This window comes from Phalangium opilio, unplaced genomic scaffold (assembly GCF_054372755.1).
Source record: "Phalangium opilio isolate 3A_F unplaced genomic scaffold, DU_Popi_V2 ptg000032l_1, whole genome shotgun sequence".
Taxonomy (NCBI): domain Eukaryota; kingdom Metazoa; phylum Arthropoda; class Arachnida; order Opiliones; family Phalangiidae; genus Phalangium; species Phalangium opilio.
This window is the reverse complement of record NW_028324159.1, coordinates 923,105-946,279: the sequence shown is the minus strand read 5'-3', so window position 1 is coordinate 946,279 and position 23,175 is coordinate 923,105.

Here is a 23,175-nt window from a genome sequence, read left to right as displayed (position 1 = left end):
CATAAATAAGGACTATGAGATTACTGGCCATAAATAAGGACTAGGAAATTACTAGCCATAAATAAGGACTATGAGATTACTCGCCATAAATAAGGACTATGAGATTACTCGCCATAAATAAGGACTATGAGATTACTCGCCATAAATAAGGACTATGAGATTACTCGCCATAAATAAGGACTATGATATTTCTCGCCATAAATAAGGACTATGATATTGCTGGCCATAAATAAGGACTATGAGATTACTGGCCATAAATAAGGACTATGAAATTACTCGCCATAAATAAGGACTATGAAATTACCTACCATAAATAAGGACTATGAGATTACTGGCCATAAATAAGGACTACGAAATTACTCGCCATAAATAAGGACTATGAGATTACTCGCCATAAATAAGGACTATGAGATTACTCGCCATAAATAAGGACTATGAGATTTCTCGCCATAAATAAGGACTACGAAATTACTCGCCATAAATAAGGACTATGAGATTACTGGCCATAAATAAGGACTACGAAATTACTCGCCATAAATAAGTGCTACGAGATTACTCGCCATAAATAAGGACTATGAGATTTCTCGCCATTAATAAGGACTATGAGATTTCCCGCCATAAATAAGGACTATGAGATTTCTCGCCTTAAATAAGGACTATGAGATTACTGGCCATAAATAAGGACTACGAGATTACTCGCCATAAATAAGGACTATGAAATTACTCGCCATAAATAAGGACTATGAAATTACTCGCCATAAATAAGGACTATGAACCTACACGCCATAAATAGGGACTATGAAAATACTCGCCATAAATGAGGACTACGAAATTACTCGCCATAAATAAGTGCTACGAAATTACTCGCCATAAATAAGGACTATGTGATTACTCGCCATAAATAAGGACTATGAGATTACTCGCCATAAATAAGGACTATGAGATTTCTCGCCATAAATAAGGACTATGAGATTTCTCGCCATAAATAAGGACTATGAAATTAATCGCCATAAATAAGGACTATGAGATTTCTCGCCATAAATAAGGACTATGAGATTTCTCGCCATAAATAAGGACTATGAAATTACTCGCCATAAATAAGGACTATGAAATTACTCGCCATAAATAAGGACTATGAAATTACTCGCCATAAATAAGTGCTACGAAATTACTCGCCATAAATAAGGCCTACGAAATTATTCGCCATAAATAAGGGCTACGAAATTACTCGCCATAAATAAGTGCTACGAAATTACTCGCCATAAATAAGGACTATGAGATTACTGGCCATAAATAAGGACTAGGAAATTACTAGCCATAAATAAGGACTATGAGATTACTCGCCATAAATAAGGACTATGAGATTACTCGCCATAAATAAGGACTATGAGATTACTCGCCATAAATAAGGACTATGAGATTACTCGCCATAAATAAGGACTATGATATTTCTCGCCATAAATAAGGACTATGATATTACTGGCCATAAATAAGGACTATGAGATTACTGGCCATAAATAAGGACTATGAAATTACTCGCCATAAATAAGGACTATGAAATTACCTACCATAAATAAGGACTATGAGATTACTGGCCATAAATAAGGACTACGAAATTACTCGCCATAAATAAGTGCTACGAAATTACTCGCCATAAATAAGTGCTACGAGATTACTCGCCATAAATAAGGACTATGAGATTTCTCGCCATAAATAAGGACTATGAGATTTCTCGCCATAAATAAGGACTATAAGATTTCCCGCCATAAATAAGGACTAAGAGATTTCTCGCCTTAAATAAGGACTATGAGATTACTGGCCATAAATAAGGACTAGGAAATTACTAGCCATAAATAAGGACTATGAGATTACTCGCCATAAATAAGGACTATGAGATTACTCGCCATAAATAAGGACTATGAGATTCCTCTCCATAAATAAGGACTATGAGATTACTCGCCATAAATAAGGACTATGAGATTTCTCGCCATAAATAAGGACTATGAGATTACTGGCCATAAATAAGGACTATGAGATTACTCGCCATAAATAAGGACTATGAGATTACTCGCCATAAATAAGGACTATGAGATTTCTCGCCATAAATAAGGACTATGAAAATACTCGCCATAACTGAGGACTACGAAATTAATCGCCATAAATAAGTGCTACGAAACTACTCGCCACAAATAAGGCCTACGAAATTAATCGCCATAAATAATTACTATGAGATTACTCGCCATAAATAAGGACTATGAGATTACTGGCCATAAATAAGGACTAGGAAATTACTCGCCATAAATAAGGACTATGAGATTACTCGCCATAAATAAGGACTATGAGATTACTCGCCATAAATAAGGACTATGAGATTTCTCGCCATAAATAAGGACTACGAAATTACTCGCCATAAATAAGGACTATGAGATTACTGGCCATAAATAAGGACTACGAAATTACTCGCCATAAATAAGTGCTACGAGATTACTCGCCATAAATAAGGACTATGAGATTTCTCGCCATTAATAAGGACTATGAGATTTCCCGCCATAAATAAGGACTATGAGATTTCTCGCCTTAAATAAGGACTATGAGATTACTGCCCATAAATAAGGACTACGAGATTACTCGCCATAAATAAGGACTATGAAATTACTCGCCATAAATAAGGACTATGAAATTACTCGCCATAAATAAGGACTATGAACCTACACGCCATAAATAGGGACTATGAAAATACTCGCCATAAATGAGGACTACGAAATTACTCGCCATAAATAAGTGCTACGAAATTACTCGCCATAAATAAGGACTATGTGATTACTCGCCATAAATAAGGACTATGAGATTACTCGCCATAAATAAGGACTATGAGATTTCTCGCCATAAATAAGGACTATGAGATTTCTCGCCATAAATAAGGACTATGAAATTAATCGCCATCAATAAGGACTATGAGATTTCTCGCCATAAATAAGGACTATGAGATTTCTCGCCATAAATAAGGACTATGAAATTACTCGCCATAAATAAGGACTATGAAATTACTCGCCATAAATAAGGACTATGAAATTACTCGCCATAAATAAGTGCTACGAAATTACTCGCCATAAATAAGGCCTACGAAATTATTCGCCATAAATAAGGGCTACGAAATTACTCGCCATAAATAAGTGCTACGAAATTACTCGCCATAAATAAGGACTATGAGATTACTGGCCATAAATAAGGACTAGGAAATTACTAGCCATAAATAAGGACTATGAGATTACTGGCCATAAATAAGGACTAGGAAATTACTAGCCATAAATAAGGACTATGAGATTACTCGCCATAAATAAGGACTATGAGACTACTCGCCATAAATAAGGACTATGAGATTACTCGCCATAAATAAGGACTATGAGATTACTCGCCATAAATAAGGACTATGATATTTCTCGCCATAAATAAGGACTATGATATTACTGGCCATAAATAAGGACTATGAGATTACTGGCCATAAATAAGGACTATGAAATTACTCGCCATAAATAAGGACTATGAAATTACCTACCATAAATAAGGACTATGAGATTACTGGCCATAAATAAGGACTACGAAATTACTCGCCATAAATAAGTGCTACGAAATTACTCGCCATAAATAAGTGCTACGAGATTACTCGCCATAAATAAGGACTATGAGATTTCTCGCCATAAATAAGGACTATGAGATTTCTCGCCATAAATAAGGACTATGAGATTTCCCGCCATAAATAAGGACTATGAGATTTCTCGCCTTAAATAAGGACTATGAGATTACTGGCCATAAATAAGGACTAGGAAATTACTAGCCATAAATAAGGACTATGAGATTACTCGCCATAAATAAGGACTATGAGATTACTCGCCATAAATAAGGACTATGAGATTCCTCTCCATAAATAAGGACTATGAGATTACTCGCCATAAATAAGGACTATGAGATTTCTCGCCATAAATAAGGACTATGAAAATACTCGCCATAACTGAGGACTACGAAATTAATCGCCATAAATAAGTGCTACGAAACTACTCGCCACAAATAAGGCCTACGAAATTAATCGCCATAAATAATTACTATGAGATTACTCGCCATAAATAAGGACTATGAGATTACTGGCCATAAATAAGGACTAGGAAATTACTCGCCATAAATAAGGACTATGAGATTACTCGCCATAAATAAGGACTATGAGATTACTCGCCATAAATAAGGACTATGAGATTTCTCGCCATAAATAAGGACTACGAAATTACTCGCCATAAATAAGGACTATGAGATTACTGGCCATAAATAAGGACTACGAAATTACTCGCCATAAATAAGTGCTACGAGATTACTCGCCATAAATAAGGACTATGAGATTTCTCGCCATTAATAAGGACTATGAGATTTCCCGCCATAAATAAGGACTATGAGATTTCTCGCCTTAAATAAGGACTATGAGATTACTGCCCATAAATAAGGACTACGAGATTACTCGCCATAAATAAGGACTATGAAATTACTCGCCATAAATAAGGACTATGAAATTACTCGCCATAAATAAGGACTATGAACCTACACGCCATAAATAGGGACTATGAAAATACTCGCCATAAATGAGGACTACGAAATTACTCGCCATAAATAAGTGCTACGAAATTACTCGCCATAAATAAGGACTATGTGATTACTCGCCATAAATAAGGACTATGAGATTACTCGCCATAAATAAGGACTATGAGATTTCTCGCCATAAATAAGGACTATGAGATTTCTCGCCATAAATAAGGACTATGAAATTAATCGCCATCAATAAGGACTATGAGATTTCTCGCCATAAATAAGGACTATGAGATTTCTCGCCATAAATAAGGACTATGAAATTACTCGCCATAAATAAGGACTATGAAATTACTCGCCATAAATAAGGACTATGAAATTACTCGCCATAAATAAGTGCTACGAAATTACTCGCCATAAATAAGGCCTACGAAATTATTCGCCATAAATAAGGGCTACGAAATTACTCGCCATAAATAAGTGCTACGAAATTACTCGCCATAAATAAGGACTATGAGATTACTGGCCATAAATAAGGACTAGGAAATTACTAGCCATAAATAAGGACTATGAGATTACTGGCCATAAATAAGGACTAGGAAATTACTAGCCATAAATAAGGACTATGAGATTACTCGCCATAAATAAGGACTATGAGACTACTCGCCATAAATAAGGACTATGAGATTACTCGCCATAAATAAGGACTATGAGATTACTCGCCATAAATAAGGACTATGATATTTCTCGCCATAAATAAGGACTATGATATTACTGGCCATAAATAAGGACTATGAGATTACTGGCCATAAATAAGGACTATGAAATTACTCGCCATAAATAAGGACTATGAAATTACCTACCATAAATAAGGACTATGAGATTACTGGCCATAAATAAGGACTACGAAATTACTCGCCATAAATAAGTGCTACGAAATTACTCGCCATAAATAAGTGCTACGAGATTACTCGCCATAAATAAGGACTATGAGATTTCTCGCCATAAATAAGGACTATGAGATTTCTCGCCATAAATAAGGACTATGAGATTTCCCGCCATAAATAAGGACTATGAGATTTCTCGCCTTAAATAAGGACTATTAGATTACTGGCCATAAATAAGGACTAGGAAATTACTAGCCATAAATAAGGACTATGAGATTACTCGCCATAAATAAGGACTATGAGATTACTCGCCATAAATAAGGACTATGAGATTCCTCTCCATAAATAAGGACTATGAGATTACTCGCCATAAATAAGGACTATGAGATTTCTCGCCATAAATAAGGACTATGAAAATACTCGCCATAACTGAGGACTACGAAATTAATCGCCATAAATAAGTGCTACGAAACTACTCGCCACAAATAAGGCCTACGAAATTAATCGCCATAAATAATTACTATGAGATTACTCGCCATAAATAAGGACTATGAGATTACTGGCCATAAATAAGGACTAGGAAATTACTCGCCATAAATAAGGACTATGAGATTACTCGCCATAAATAAGGACTATGAGATTACTCGCCATAAATAAGGACTATGAGATTTCTCGCCATAAATAAGGACTACGAAATTACTCGCCATAAATAAGGACTATGAGATTACTGGCCATAAATAAGGACTACGAAATTACTCGCCATAAATAAGTGCTACGAGATTACTCGCCATAAATAAGGACTATGAGATTTCTCGCCATTAATAAGGACTATGAGATTTCCCGCCATAAATAAGGACTATGAGATTTCTCGCCTTAAATAAGGACTATGAGATTACTGCCCATAAATAAGGACTACGAGATTACTCGCCATAAATAAGGACTATGAAATTACTCGCCATAAATAAGGACTATGAAATTACTCGCCATAAATAAGGACTATGAACCTACACGCCATAAATAGGGACTATGAAAATACTCGCCATAAATGAGGACTACGAAATTACTCGCCATAAATAAGTGCTACGAAATTACTCGCCATAAATAAGGACTATGTGATTACTCGCCATAAATAAGGACTATGAGATTACTCGCCATAAATAAGGACTATGAGATTTCTCGCCATAAATAAGGACTATGAGATTTCTCGCCATAAATAAGGACTATGAAATTAATCGCCATCAATAAGGACTATGAGATTTCTCGCCATAAATAAGGACTATGAGATTTCTCGCCATAAATAAGGACTATGAAATTACTCGCCATAAATAAGGACTATGAAATTACTCGCCATAAATAAGGACTATGAAATTACTCGCCATAAATAAGTGCTACGAAATTACTCGCCATAAATAAGGCCTACGAAATTATTCGCCATAAATAAGGGCTACGAAATTACTCGCCATAAATAAGTGCTACGAAATTACTCGCCATAAATAAGGACTATGAGATTACTGGCCATAAATAAGGACTAGGAAATTACTAGCCATAAATAAGGACTATGAGATTACTGGCCATAAATAAGGACTAGGAAATTACTAGCCATAAATAAGGACTATGAGATTACTCGCCATAAATAAGGACTATGAGACTACTCGCCATAAATAAGGACTATGAGATTACTCGCCATAAATAAGGACTATGAGATTACTCGCCATAAATAAGGACTATGATATTTCTCGCCATAAATAAGGACTATGATATTACTGGCCATAAATAAGGACTATGAGATTACTGGCCATAAATAAGGACTATGAAATTACTCGCCATAAATAAGGACTATGAAATTACCTACCATAAATAAGGACTATGAGATTACTGGCCATAAATAAGGACTACGAAATTACTCGCCATAAATAAGTGCTACGAAATTACTCGCCATAAATAAGTGCTACGAGATTACTCGCCATAAATAAGGACTATGAGATTTCTCGCCATAAATAAGGACTATGAGATTTCTCGCCATAAATAAGGACTATGAGATTTCCCGCCATAAATAAGGACTATGAGATTTCTCGCCTTAAATAAGGACTATGAGATTACTGGCCATAAATAAGGACTAGGAAATTACTAGCCATAAATAAGGACTATGAGATTACTCGCCATAAATAAGGACTATGAGATTACTCGCCATAAATAAGGACTATGAGATTCCTCTCCATAAATAAGGACTATGAGATTACTCGCCATAAATAAGGACTATGAGATTTCTCGCCATAAATAAGGACTATGAGATTACTGGCCATAAATAAGGACTATGAGATTACTCGCCATAAATAAGGACTATGAGATTACTCGCCATAAATAAGGACTATGAGATTTATCGCCATAAATAAGGACTATGAAAATACTCGCCATAACTGAGGACTACGAAATTAATCGCCATAAATAAGTGCTACGAAACTACTCGCCACAAATAAGGCCTACGAAATTAATCGCCATAAATAATTACTATGAGATTACTCGCCATAAATAAGGACTATGAGATTACTGGCCATAAATAAGGACTAGGAAATTACTCGCCATAAATAAGGACTATGAGATTACTCGCCATAAATAAGGACTATGAGATTACTCGCCATAAATAAGGACTATGAGATTTCTCGCCATAAATAAGGACTACGAAATTACTCGCCATAAATAAGGACTATGAGATTACTGGCCATAAATAAGGACTACGAAATTACTCGCCATAAATAAGTGCTACGAGATTTCTCGCCATAAATAAGGACTATGAGATTTCTCGCCATTAATAAGGACTATGAGATTTCCCGCCATAAATAAGGACTATGAGATTTCTCGCCTTAAATAAGGACTATGAGATTACTGGCCATAAATAAGGACTACGAGATTACTCGCCATAAATAAGGACTATGAAATTACTCGCCATAAATAAGGACTATGAAATTACTCGCCATAAATAAGGACTATGAACCTACACGCCATAAATAGGGACTATGAAAATACTCGCCATAAATGAGGACTACGAAATTACTCGCCATAAATAAGTGCTACGAAATTACTCGCCATAAATAAGGACTATGTGATTACTCGCCATAAATAAGGACTATGAGATTACTCGCCATAAATAAGGACTATGAGATTTCTCGCCATAAATAAGGACTATGAGATTTCTCGCCATAAATAAGGACTATGCAATTAATCGCCATAAATAAGGACTATGAGATTTGTCGCCATAAATAAGGACTATGAAATTACTCGCCATAAATAAGGACTATGAAATTACTCGCCATAAATAAGGACTATGAGATTACTGGCCATAAATAAGGACTATGAGATTACTGGCCATAAATAAGGACTATGAAATTACTCGCCATAAATAAGGACTATGAAATTACCTACCATAAATAAGGACTATGAGATTACTGGCCATAAATAAGGACTACGAAATTACTCGCCATAAATAAGTGCTACGAAATTACTCGCCATAAATAAGTGCTACGAGATTACTCGCCATAAATAAGGACTATGAGATTTCTCGCCATAAATAAGGACTATGAGATTTCTCGCCATAAATAAGGACTATGAGATTTCCCGCCATAAATAAGGACTATGAGATTTCTCGCCTTAAATAAGGACTATGAGATTACTGGCCATAAATAAGGACTAGGAAATTACTAGCCATAAATAAGGACTATGAGATTACTCGCCATAAATAAGGACTATGAGATTACTCGCCATAAATAAGGACTATGAGATTCCTCTCCATAAATAAGGACTAGGAAATTACTAGCCATAAATAAGGACTATGAGATTACTCGCCATAAATAAGGACTATGAGATTACTCGCCATAAATAAGGACTATGAGATTACTCGCCATAAATAAGGACTATGAGATTACTCGCCATAAATAAGGACTATGATATTTCTCGCCATAAATAAGGACTATGATATTACTGGCCATAAATAAGGACTATGAGATTACTGGCCATAAATAAGGACTATGAAATTACTCGCCATAAATAAGGACTATGAAATTACCTACCATAAATAAGGACTATGAGATTACTGGCCATAAATAAGGACTACGAAATTACTCGCCATAAATAAGTGCTACGAAATTACTCGCCATAAATAAGTGCTACGAGATTACTCGCCATAAATAAGGACTATGAGATTTCTCGCCATAAATAAGGACTATGAGATTTCTCGCCATAAATAAGGACTATGAGATTTCCCGCCATAAATAAGGACTATGAGATTTCTCGCCTTAAATAAGGACTATGAGATTACTGGCCATAAATAAGGACTAGGAAATTACTAGCCATAAATAAGGACTATGAGATTACTCGCCATAAATAAGGACTATGAGATTACTCGCCATAAATAAGGACTATGAGATTCCTCTCCATAAATAAGGACTATGAGATTACTCGCCATAAATAAGGACTATGAGATTTCTCGCCATAAATAAGGACTATGAGATTACTGGCCATAAATAAGGACTATGAGATTACTCGCCATAAATAAGGACTATGAGATTACTCGCCATAAATAAGGACTATGAGATTTCTCGCCATAAATAAGGACTATGAAAATACTCGCCATAACTGAGGACTACGAAATTAATCGCCATAAATAAGTGCTACGAAACTACTCGCCACAAATAAGGCCTACGAAATTAATCGCCATAAATAATTACTATGAGATTACTCGCCATAAATAAGGACTATGAGATTACTGGCCATAAATAAGGACTAGGAAATTACTCGCCATAAATAAGGACTATGAGATTACTCGCCATAAATAAGGACTATGAGATTACTCGCCATAAATAAGGACTATGAGATTTCTCGCCATAAATAAGGACTAGGAAATTACTCGCCATAAATAAGGACTATGAGATTACTCGCCATAAATAAGGACTATGAGATTACTCGCCATAAATAAGGACTATGAGATTTCTCGCCATAAATAAGGACTACGAAATTACTCGCCATAAATAAGGACTATGAGATTACTGGCCATAAATAAGGACTACGAAATTACTCGCCATAAATAAGTGCTACGAGATTACTCGCCATAAATAAGGACTATGAGATTTCTCGCCATTAATAAGGACTATGAGATTTCCCGCCATAAATAAGGACTATGAGATTTCTCGCCTTAAATAAGGACTATGAGATTACTGCCCATAAATAAGGACTACGAGATTACTCGCCATAAATAAGGACTATGAAATTACTCGCCATAAATAAGGACTATGAAATTACTCGCCATAAATAAGGACTATGAACCTACACGCCATAAATAGGGACTATGAAAATACTCGCCATAAATGAGGACTACGAAATTACTCGCCATAAATAAGTGCTACGAAATTACTCGCCATAAATAAGGACTATGTGATTACTCGCCATAAATAAGGACTATGAGATTACTCGCCATAAATAAGGACTATGAGATTTCTCGCCATAAATAAGGACTATGAGATTTCTCGCCATAAATAAGGACTATGAAATTAATCGCCATCAATAAGGACTATGAGATTTCTCGCCATAAATAAGGACTATGAGATTTCTCGCCATAAATAAGGACTATGAAATTACTCGCCATAAATAAGGACTATGAAATTACTCGCCATAAATAAGGACTATGAAATTACTCGCCATAAATAAGTGCTACGAAATTACTCGCCATAAATAAGGCCTACGAAATTATTCGCCATAAATAAGGGCTACGAAATTACTCGCCATAAATAAGTGCTACGAAATTACTCGCCATAAATAAGGACTATGAGATTACTGGCCATAAATAAGGACTAGGAAATTACTAGCCATAAATAAGGACTATGAGATTACTGGCCATAAATAAGGACTAGGAAATTACTAGCCATAAATAAGGACTATGAGATTACTCGCCATAAATAAGGACTATGAGACTACTCGCCATAAATAAGGACTATGAGATTACTCGCCATAAATAAGGACTATGAGATTACTCGCCATAAATAAGGACTATGATATTTCTCGCCATAAATAAGGACTATGATATTACTGGCCATAAATAAGGACTATGAGATTACTGGCCATAAATAAGGACTATGAAATTACTCGCCATAAATAAGGACTATGAAATTACCTACCATAAATAAGGACTATGAGATTACTGGCCATAAATAAGGACTACGAAATTACTCGCCATAAATAAGTGCTACGAAATTACTCGCCATAAATAAGTGCTACGAGATTACTCGCCATAAATAAGGACTATGAGATTTCTCGCCATAAATAAGGACTATGAGATTTCTCGCCATAAATAAGGACTATGAGATTTCCCGCCATAAATAAGGACTATGAGATTTCTCGCCTTAAATAAGGACTATGAGATTACTGGCCATAAATAAGGACTAGGAAATTACTAGCCATAAATAAGGACTATGAGATTACTCGCCATAAATAAGGACTATGAGATTACTCGCCATAAATAAGGACTATGAGATTCCTCTCCATAAATAAGGACTATGAGATTACTCGCCATAAATAAGGACTATGAGATTTCTCGCCATAAATAAGGACTATGAGATTACTGGCCATAAATAAGGACTATGAGATTACTCGCCATAAATAAGGACTATGAGATTACTCGCCATAAATAAGGACTATGAGATTTATCGCCATAAATAAGGACTATGAAAATACTCGCCATAACTGAGGACTACGAAATTAATCGCCATAAATAAGTGCTACGAAACTACTCGCCACAAATAAGGCCTACGAAATTAATCGCCATAAATAATTACTATGAGATTACTCGCCATAAATAAGGACTATGAGATTACTGGCCATAAATAAGGACTAGGAAATTACTCGCCATAAATAAGGACTATGAGATTACTCGCCATAAATAAGGACTATGAGATTACTCGCCATAAATAAGGACTATGAGATTTCTCGCCATAAATAAGGACTACGAAATTACTCGCCATAAATAAGGACTATGAGATTACTGGCCATAAATAAGGACTACGAAATTACTCGCCATAAATAAGTGCTACGAGATTTCTCGCCATAAATAAGGACTATGAGATTTCTCGCCATTAATAAGGACTATGAGATTTCCCGCCATAAATAAGGACTATGAGATTTCTCGCCTTAAATAAGGACTATGAGATTACTGGCCATAAATAAGGACTACGAGATTACTCGCCATAAATAAGGACTATGAAATTACTCGCCATAAATAAGGACTATGAAATTACTCGCCATAAATAAGGACTATGAACCTACACGCCATAAATAGGGACTATGAAAATACTCGCCATAAATGAGGACTACGAAATTACTCGCCATAAATAAGTGCTACGAAATTACTCGCCATAAATAAGGACTATGTGATTACTCGCCATAAATAAGGACTATGAGATTACTCGCCATAAATAAGGACTATGAGATTTCTCGCCATAAATAAGGACTATGAGATTTCTCGCCATAAATAAGGACTATGCAATTAATCGCCATAAATAAGGACTATGAGATTTGTCGCCATAAATAAGGACTATGAAATTACTCGCCATAAATAAGGACTATGAAATTACTCGCCATAAATAAGGACTATGAGATTACTGGCCATAAATAAGGACTATGAGATTACTGGCCATAAATAAGGACTATGAAATTACTCGCCATAAATAAGGACTATGAAATTACCTACCATAAATAAGGACTATGAGATTACTGGCCATAAATAAGGACTACGAAATTACTCGCCATAAATAAGTGCTACGAAATTACTCGCCATAAATAAGTGCTACGAGATTACTCGCCATAAATAAGGACTATGAGATTTCTCGCCATAAATAAGGACTATGAGATTTCTCGCCATAAATAAGGACTATGAGATTTCCCGCCATAAATAAGGACTATGAGATTTCTCGCCTTAAATAAGGACTATGAGATTACTGGCCATAAATAAGGACTAGGAAATTACTAGCCATAAATAAGGACTATGAGATTACTCGCCATAAATAAGGACTATGAGATTACTCGCCATAAATAAGGACTATGAGATTCCTCTCCATAAATAAGGACTAGGAAATTACTAGCCATAAATAAGGACTATGAGATTACTCGCCATAAATAAGGACTATGAGATTACTCGCCATAAATAAGGACTATGAGATTACTCGCCATAAATAAGGACTATGAGATTACTCGCCATAAATAAGGACTATGATATTTCTCGCCATAAATAAGGACTATGATATTACTGGCCATAAATAAGGACTATGAGATTACTGGCCATAAATAAGGACTATGAAATTACTCGCCATAAATAAGGACTATGAAATTACCTACCATAAATAAGGACTATGAGATTACTGGCCATAAATAAGGACTACGAAATTACTCGCCATAAATAAGTGCTACGAAATTACTCGCCATAAATAAGTGCTACGAGATTACTCGCCATAAATAAGGACTATGAGATTTCTCGCCATAAATAAGGACTATGAGATTTCTCGCCATAAATAAGGACTATGAGATTTCCCGCCATAAATAAGGACTATGAGATTTCTCGCCTTAAATAAGGACTATGAGATTACTGGCCATAAATAAGGACTAGGAAATTACTAGCCATAAATAAGGACTATGAGATTACTCGCCATAAATAAGGACTATGAGATTACTCGCCATAAATAAGGACTATGAGATTCCTCTCCATAAATAAGGACTATGAGATTACTCGCCATAAATAAGGACTATGAGATTTCTCGCCATAAATAAGGACTATGAGATTACTGGCCATAAATAAGGACTATGAGATTACTCGCCATAAATAAGGACTATGAGATTACTCGCCATAAATAAGGACTATGAGATTTCTCGCCATAAATAAGGACTATGAAAATACTCGCCATAACTGAGGACTACGAAATTAATCGCCATAAATAAGTGCTACGAAACTACTCGCCACAAATAAGGCCTACGAAATTAATCGCCATAAATAATTACTATGAGATTACTCGCCATAAATAAGGACTATGAGATTACTGGCCATAAATAAGGACTAGGAAATTACTCGCCATAAATAAGGACTATGAGATTACTCGCCATAAATAAGGACTATGAGATTACTCGCCATAAATAAGGACTATGAGATTTCTCGCCATAAATAAGGACTACGAAATTACTCGCCATAAATAAGGACTATGAGATTACTGGCCATAAATAAGGACTACGAAATTACTCGCCATAAATAAGTGCTACGAGATTACTCGCCATAAATAAGGACTATGAGATTTCTCGCCATTAATAAGGACTATGAGATTTCCCGCCATAAATAAGGACTATGAGATTTCTCGCCTTAAATAAGGACTATGAGATTACTGGCCATAAATAAGGACTACGAGATTACTCGCCATAAATAAGGACTATGAAATTACTCGCCATAAATAAGGACTATGAAATTACTCGCCATAAATAAGGACTATGAACCTACACGCCATAAATAGGGACTATGAAAATACTCGCCATAAATGAGGACTACGAAATTACTCGCCATAAATAAGTGCTACGAAATTACTCGCCATAAATAAGGACTATGTGATTACTCGCCATAAATAAGGACTATGAGATTACTCGCCATAAATAAGGACTATGAGATTTCTCGCCATAAATAAGGACTATGAGATTTCTCGCCATAAATAAGGACTATGAAATTAATCGCCATAAATAAGGACTGAGATTTCTCGCCATAAATAAGGACTATGAAATTACTCGCCATAAATAAGGACTATGAAATTACTCGCCATAAATAAGGACTATGAAATTACTCGCCATAAATAAGTGCTACGAAATTACTCGCCATAAATAAGGCCTACGAAATTATTCGCCATAAATAAGGGCTACGAAATTACTCGCCATAAATAAGTGCTACGAAATTACTCGCCATAAATAAGGACTATGAGATTACTGGCCATAAATAAGGACTAGGAAATTACTAGCCATAAATAAGGACTATGAGATTACTCGCCATAAATAAGGACTATGAGATTACTCGCCATAAATAAGGACTATGAGATTACTCGCCATAAATAAGGACTATGAGATTACTCGCCATAAATAAGGACTATGATATTTCTCGCCATAAATAAGGACTATGAGATTACTGGCCATAAATAAGGACTATGAGATTACTGGCCATAAATAAGGACTATGAAATTACTCGCCATAAATAAGGACTATGAAATTACCTAAAATAAATAAGGACTATGAGATTACTGGCCATAAAAAAGGACTACGAAATTACTCGCCATAAATAAGTGCTACGAAATTACTCGCCATAAATAAGTGCTACGAGATTACTCGCCATAAATAAGGACTATGAGATTTCTCGCCATAAATAAGGACTATGAGATTTCTCGCCATAAATAAGGACTATGAGATTTCCCGCCATAAATAAGGACTATGAGATTTCTCGCCTTAAATAAGGACTATGAGATTACTGGCCATAAATAAGGACTAGGAAATTACTAGCCATAAATAAGGACTATGAGATTACTCGCCATAAATAAGGACTATGAGATTACTCGCCATAAATAAGGACTATGAGATTCCTCTCCATAAATAAGGACTATGAGATTACTCGCCATAAATAAGGACTATGAGATTTCTCGCCATAAATAAGGACTATGAGATAACTGGCCATAAATAAGGACTATGAGATTACTCGCCATAAATAAGGACTATGAGATTACTCGCCATAAATAAGGACTATGAGATTTCTCGCCATAAATAAGGACTATGAAAATACTCGCCATAACTGAGGACTACGAAATTAATCGCCATAAATAAGTGCTACGAAACTACTCGCCACAAATAAGGCCTACGAAATTAATCGCCATAAATAATTACTATGAGATTACTCGCCATAAATAAGGACTATGAGATTACTGGCCATAAATAAGGACTAGGAAATTACTCGCCATAAATAAGGACTATGAGATTACTCGCCATAAATAAGGACTATGAGATTACTCGCCATAAATAAGGACTATGAGATTTCTCGCCATAAATAAGGACTACGAAATTACTCGCCATAAATAAGGACTATGAGATTACTGGCCATAAATAAGGACTACGAAATTACTCGCCATAAATAAGTGCTACGAGATTACTCGCCATAAATAAGGACTATGATATTTCTCGCCATTAATAAGGACTATGAGATTTCCCGCCATAAATAAGGACTATGAGATTTCTCGCCTTAAATAAGGACTATGAGATTACTGGCCATAAATAAGGACTACGAGATTACTCGCCATAAATAAGGACTATGAAATTACTCGCCATAAATAAGGACTATGAAATTACTCGCCATAAATAAGGACTATGAACCTACACGCCATAAATAGGGACTATGAAAATACTCGCCATAAATGAGGACTACGAAATTACTCGCCATAAATAAGGATTATGTGATTACTCGCCATAAATAAGGACTATGAGATTACTCGCCATAAATAAGGACTATGAGATTTCTCGCCATAAATAAGGACTATGAGATTTCTCGCCATAAATAAGGACTATGAAATTAATCGCCATAAATAAGGACTATGAGATTTCTCGCCATAAATAAGGACTATGAAATTACTCGCCATAAATAAGGACTATGAAATTACTCGCCATAAATAAGGACTATGAAATTACTCGCCATAAATAAGTGCTACGAAATTACTCGCCATAAATAAGGCCTACGAAATTATTCGCCATAAATAAGGGCTACGAAATTACTCGCCATAAATAAGTGCTACGAAATTACTCGCCATAAATAAGGACTATGAGATTACTGGCCATAAATAAGGACTAGGAAATTACTAGCCATAAATAAGGACTATGAGATTACTCGCCATAAATAAGGACTATGAGATTACTCGCCATAAATAAGGACTATGAGATTACTCGTCATAAATAAGGACTATGAGATTACTCGCCATAAATAAGGACTATGATATTTCTCGCCATAAATAAGGACTATGAGATTACTGGCCATAAATAAGGACTATGAGATTACTGGCCATAAATAAGGACTATGAAATTACTCGCCATAAATAAGGACTATGAAATTACTTGCAATAAATAAGGACTATGAGATTACTGGCCATAAATAAGGACTACGAAATTACTCGCCATAAATAAGTGCTACGAAATTACTCGCCATAAATAAGTGCTACGAGATTACTCGCCATAAATAAGGACTATGAGATTTCTCGCCATAAATAAGGACTATGAGATTTCTCGCCATAAATAAGGACTATGAGATTTCCCGCCATAAATAAGGACTATGAGATTTCTCGCCTTAAATAAGGACTATGAGATTACTGGCCATAAATAAGGACTAGGAAATTACTAGCCATAAATAAGGACTATGAGATTACTCGCCATAAATAAGGACTATGAGATTACTCGCCATAAATAAGGACTATGAGATTCCTCTCCATAAATAAGGACTATGAGATTACTCGCCATAAATAAGGACTATGAGATTTCTCGCCATAAATAAGGACTATGAGATTAATGGCCATAAATAAGGACTATGAGATTACTCGCCATAAATAAGGACTATGAGATTACTCGCCATAAATAAGGACTATGAGATTTCTCGCCATAAATAAGGACTATGAAAATACTCGCCATAACTGAGGACTACGAAATTAATCGCCATAAATAAGTGCTACGAAACTACTCGCCACAAATAAGGCCTACGAAATTAATCGCCATAAATAATTACTATGAGATTACTCGCCATAAATAAGGACTATGAGATTACTGGCCATAAATAAGGACTAGGAAATTACTCGCCATAAATAAGGACTATGAGATTACTCGCCATAAATAAGGACTATGAGATTACTCGCCATAAATAAGGACTATGAGATTTCTCGCCATAAATAAGGACTACGAAATTACTCGCCATAAATAAGGACTATGAGATTACTGGCCATAAATAAGGACTACGAAATTACTCGCCATAAATAAGTGCTACGAGATTACTCGCCATAAATAAGGACTATGAGATTTCTCGCCATTAATAAGGACTATGAGATTTCCCGCCATAAATAAGGACTATGAGATTTCTCGCCTTAAATAAGGACTATGAGATTACTGGCCATAAATAAGGACTACGAGATTACTCGCCATAAATAAGGACTATGAAATTACTCGCCATAAATAAGGACTATGAAATTACTCGCCATAAATAAGGACTATGAACCTACACGCCATAAATAGGGACTATGAAAATACTCGCCATAAATGAGGACTACGAAATTACTCGCCATAAATAAGGATTATGTGATTACTCGCCATAAATAAGGACTATGAGATTACTCGCCATAAATAAGGACTATGAGATTTCTCGCCATAAATAAGGACTATGAGATTTCTCGCCATAAATAAGGACTATGAAATTAATCGCCATAAATAAGGACTATGAGATTTCTCGCCATAAATAAGGACTATGAAATTACTCGCCATAAATAAGGACTATGAAATTACTCGCCATAAATAAGGACTATGAAATTACTCGCCATAAATAAGTGCTACGAAATTACTCGCCATAAATAAGGCCTACGAAATTATTCGCCATAAATAAGGGCTACGAAATTACTCGCCATAAATAAGTGCTACGAAATTACTCGCCATAAATAAGGACTATGAGATTACTGGCCATAAATAAGGACTAGGAAATTACTAGCCATAAATAAGGACTATGAGATTACTCGCCATAAATAAGGACTATGAGATTACTCGCCATAAATAAGGACTATGAGATTACTCGTCATAAATAAGGACTATGAGATTACTCGCCATAAATAAGGACTATGATATTTCTCGCCATAAATAAGGACTATGAGATTACTGGCCATAAATAAGGACTATGAGATTACTGGCCATAAATAAGGACTATGAAATTACTCGCCATAAATAAGGACTATGAAATTACTTGCAATAAATAAGGACTATGAGATTACTGGCCATAAATAAGGACTACGAAATTACTCGCCATAAATAAGTGCTACGAAATTACTCGCCATAAATAAGTGCTACGAGATTACTCGCCATAAATAAGGACTATGAGATTTCTCGCCATAAATAAGGACTATGAGATTTCTCGCCATAAATAAGGACTATGAGATTTCCCGCCATAAATAAGGACTATGAGATTTCTCGCCTTAAATAAGGACTATGAGATTACTGGCCATAAATAAGGACTAGGAAATTACTAGCCATAAATAAGGACTATGAGATTACTCGCCATAAATAAGGACTATGAGATTACTCGCCATAAATAAGGACTATGAGATTACTCGCCATAAATAAGGACTATGAGATTCCTCTCCATAAATAAGGACTATGAGATTACTCGCCATAAATAAGGACTATGAGATTTCTCGCCATAAATAAGGACTATGAGATTACTGGCCATAAATAAGGACTATGAGATTACTCGCCATAAATAAGGACTATGAGATTACTCGCCATAAATAAGGACTATGAGATTTCTCGCCATAAATAAGGACTATGAAAATACTCGCCATAACTGAGGACTACGAAATTAATCGCCATAAATAAGTGCTACGAAACTACTCGCCACAAATAAGGCCTACGAAATTAATCGCCATAAATAATTACTATGAGATTACTCGCCATAAATAAGGACTATGAGATTACTGGCCATAAATAAGGACTAGGAAATTACTCGCCATAAATAAGGACTATGAGATTACTCGCCATAAATAAGGACTATGAGATTACTCGCCATAAATAAGGACTATGAGATTTCTCGCCATAAATAAGGACTACGAAATTACTCGCCATAAATAAGGACTATGAGATTACTGGCCATAAATAAGGACTACGAAATTACTCGCCATAAATAAGTGCTACGAGATTACTCGCCATAAATAAGGACTATGAGATTTCTCGCCATTAATAAGGACTATGAGATTTCCCGCCATAAATAAGGACTATGAGATTTCTCGCCTTAAATAAGGACTATGAGATTACTGGCCATAAATAAGGACTACGAGATTACTCGCCATAAATAAGGACTATGAAATTACTCGCCATAAATAAGGACTATGAAATTACTCGCCATAAATAAGGACTATGAACCTACACGCCATAAATAGGGACTATGAAAATACTCGCCATAAATGAGGACTACGAAATTACTCGCCATAAATAAGGATTATGTGATTACTCGCCATAAATAAGGACTATGAGATTACTCGCCATAAATAAGGACTATGAGATTTCTCGCCATAAATAAGGACTATGAGATTTCTCGCCATAAATAAGGACTATGAAATTAATCGCCATAAATAAGGACTATGAGATTTCTCGCCATAAATAAGGACTATGAAATTACTCGCCATAAATAAGGACTATGAAATTACTCGCCATAAATAAGGACTATGAAATTACTCGCCATAAATAAGTGCTACGAAATTACTCGCCATAAATAAGGCCTACGAAATTATTCGCCATAAATAAGGGCTACGAAATTACTCGCCATAAATAAGTGCTACGAAATTACTCGCCATAAATAAGGACTATGAGATTACTGGCCATAAATAAGGACTAGGAAATTACTAGCCATAAATAAGGACTATGAGATTACTCGCCATAAATAAGGACTATGAGATTACTCGCCATAAATAAGGACTATGAGATTACTCGTCATAAATAAGGACTATGAGATTACTCGCCATAAATAAGGACTATGATATTTCTCGCCATAAATAAGGACTATGAGATTACTGGCCATAAATAAGGACTATGAGATTACTGGCCATAAATAAGGACTATGAAATTACTCGCCATAAATAAGGACTATGAAATTACTTGCAATAAATAAGGACTATGAGATTACTGGCCATAAATAAGGACTACGAAATTACTCGCCATAAATAAGTGCTACGAAATTACTCGCCATAAATAAGTGCTACGAGATTACTCGCCATAAATAAGGACTATGAGATTTCTCGCCATAAATAAGGACTATGAGATTTCTCGCCATAAATAAGGACTATGAGATTTCCCGCCATAAGTAAGGACTATGAGATTTCTCGCCTTAAATAAGGACTATGAGATTACTGGCCATAAATAAGGACTAGGAAATTACTAGCCATAAATAAGGACTATGAGATTACTCGCCATAAATAAGGACTATGAGATTACTCGCCATAAATAAGGACTATGAGATTCCTCTCCATAAATAAGGACTATGAGATTACTCGCCATAAATAAGGACTATGAGATTTCTCGCCATAAATAAGGACTATGAGATTACTGGCCATAAATAAGGACTATGAGATTACTGGCCATAAATAAGGACTATGAGATTACTGGCCATAAATAAGGACTATGAAATTCCTCGCCATAAATAAGGACTATGAAATTACTTGCCATAAATAAGGACTATGAGATTACTGGCCATAAATAAGGACTACGAAATTACTCGCCATAAATAAGTGCTACGAAATTACTCGCCATAAATAAGTGCTACGAGATTACTCGCCATAAATAAGGACTATGAGATTTCTCGCCATAAATAAGGACTATGAGATTTCTCGCCATGAATAAGGACTATGAGATTTCCCGCCATAAATAAGGACTATGAGATTACTCGCCATAAATAAGGACTATGAGATTACTCGCCATAAATAAGGACTATGAGATTTCTCGCCATAAATAAGGACTATGAGATTACTGGCCATAAATAAGGACTATGAGATTACTGGCCATAAATAAGGACTATGAAATTACTCGCCATAAATAAGGACTATGAAATTACTTGCCATAAATAAGGACTATGAGATTACTGGCCATAAATAAGGACTACGAAATTACTCGCCATAAATAAGGACTATGAAATTACTTGCAATAAATAAGGACTATGAGATTACTGGCCATAAATAAGGACTACGAAATTACTCGCCATAAATAAGTGCTACGAAATTACTCGCCATAAATAAGTGCTACGAGATTACTCGCCATAAATAAGGACTATGAGATTTCTCGCCATAAATAAGGACTATGAGATTTCTCGCCATAAATAAGGACTATGAGATTTCCCGCCATAAATAAGGACTATGAGATTTCTCGCCTTAAATAAGGACTATGAGATTACTGGCCATAAATAAGGACTAGGAAATTACTAGCCATAAATAAGGACTATGAGATTACTCGCCATAAATAAGGGCTATGAGATTACTCGCCATAAATAAGGACTATGAGATTCCTCTCCATAAATAAGGACTATGAGATTACTCGCCATAAATAAGGACTATGAGATTTCTCGCCATAAATAAGGACTATGAGATTACTGGCCATAAATAAGGACTATGAGATTACTGGCCATAAATAAGGACTATGAGATTACTGGCCATAAATAAGGACTATGAAATTCCTCGCCATAAATAAGGACTATGAAATTACTTGCCATAAATAAGGACTATGAGATTACTGGCCATAAATAAGGACTACGAAATTACTCGCCATAAATAAGTGCTACGAAATTACTCGCCATAAATAAGTGCTACGAGATTACTCGCCATAAATAAGGACTATGAGATTTCTCGCCATAAATAAGGACTATGAGATTTCTCGCCATGAATAAGGACTATGAGAT